This window comes from Myotis davidii, unplaced genomic scaffold, assembly GCF_000327345.1.
Source record: "Myotis davidii unplaced genomic scaffold, ASM32734v1 scaffold442, whole genome shotgun sequence".
NCBI classification, from domain to species: Eukaryota; Metazoa; Chordata; class Mammalia; order Chiroptera; family Vespertilionidae; genus Myotis; species Myotis davidii.
Genome location: NW_006293530.1, coordinates 674,959 through 676,773, shown reverse-complemented (window position 1 = coordinate 676,773; position 1,815 = coordinate 674,959).

Sequence of the window (1,815 nt, the reverse complement as noted above, 5' to 3'; positions counted from 1 at the left end):
TAATATGTTTCAGAGTTACGGTGTTTTAAATGTAGTCATTCTTACTCCACAGATATGAATCCCATGAGGTAGATATTATTTTCCTCATTTTACAAACCAGAAAGTTGAAAATGAGGAGAGACAAGTAATGTGCCCATCATCAAATAGCTAGTAACTAGAAAATCAATGCCTCTCTGATTTCAAATTTCATGTTAATGGCTAATTACAATACAAAAATGTCGAATCTGAGCAAAGTACAGCAACTTTCATACGATATTAAGTAAAACCATGTTAAGTTCAGTGCTAATAACATTACATATAGGTGATAGTAACATAAAATTACAAATAAAATTACAATAAAAACTTTCAAGGAGTCTTTACTGCTCTGAGCAGGTAAACCTCAGAAGCATTTCCATTCTTTGGGAAATCAGCATTGTATCTACTTGTAACCTCTGTTGAGATGAATTGTGACTTGGATTTCCATTGGGGAAGAAGCCAATCTCTATCAGCAAAGTCTCCTGGATGTCTCAATTCTAATACTTCTTACACTGAAGTGAAGAGTTCAGAAAATACTTTCCTTACCTCTTCTTAATATTCTTAATGGAAGGTTTTCCTGCCTTTTGGGTTGATCTGGTTGTCTTTGGATGTTCATTAGCTAATTAGTGAGGGGGCCTGATCAGGGATAATAAATTTCCATCAATCCTCAGATCTGGGTTAAGCTGTGGTCTGGCGACACAATCTTAGCATGTCTACATCCTGGTACTGGAAGATAAGATGTGTTCGGGTGGTGTTTCAGGTTGAATTGTTTTTTCCTCTAAAATATATAAAGCCTTACCTTTTGTACCTCAAAAGGAAACAGGTTCTTTACTGAGGTAATCAAATTAAAATGAGGATATTACACTGGGCTTCAATCCAGTGTAACTGGTGTTTTTATAAAAAGGGGAAATTTGGCCCTGACTGGTTTGGCTCAGTGGCTAGAGCATCGGCCTGGGGACTGAAGGGTCCCAGGTTCGATTCCAGTCAAGGGCATGTACCTTGGTTGCGGGCATATCCCCAGTGGGGGTGTGTGCAGAAGGCAGCTGATCGATGTTTCTCTCTCATGAATGTTGACAATGACAGATGAAAATGAAACCAGAGATTAAAGTGCTGCCACTGGCAAGCCAAGAAATGACAAGGATTGCTAGCAAATCACAGAGCAAGAGACAAGAATCCTTCCCTACCGATTCGGAGGGAGCATGGCCCTGCTGACACCTTGACCTCAAACTCCTAGTCCAGGAACTGTGGGACAAGAAAGCACTGCTGTTGTGAGTCACCCAGTGTGTGTAGACCTAGGACACCCATACATGAAGGAAGATGTTTATTTCTCAGCAGAGAAGGTTGTGCCATTAGTCAGATTCTCAGGGGATACTTAATCGAAAAAAAATGAGGAACCACCATTTTATTTAATAGCTCAGAGAACTGCTGTGCATATATTTAAATCAGAATATTTTTACTTTAGAAAGTCTTTCTCAGGCTTGACTCCAAACATCTGAGTCGATCTGCAAGGGACAAATTAGAAATACTTAATTAGAAATACTTAATCTTACAATAAGTATTTTACACAAGTTGTAGAAAGCAGAAGTGTCCTGAAAAGGATTGCAAATATTTAACAATTAAGCCATTCTTAAATGAAGTTATAAAGTTGGCATATATTCCTTTTAGAAAAATTAGTAAAATATTCTAATATATAAAAAGCCAGGGGCCATCACGACCAAAACAACCAGACAGACAACCGAAGAGCAGGCTGCATGAGGCGACCAATCTGGCAGGTGGGGGCGGATAGTCAGGGGGAGGGTT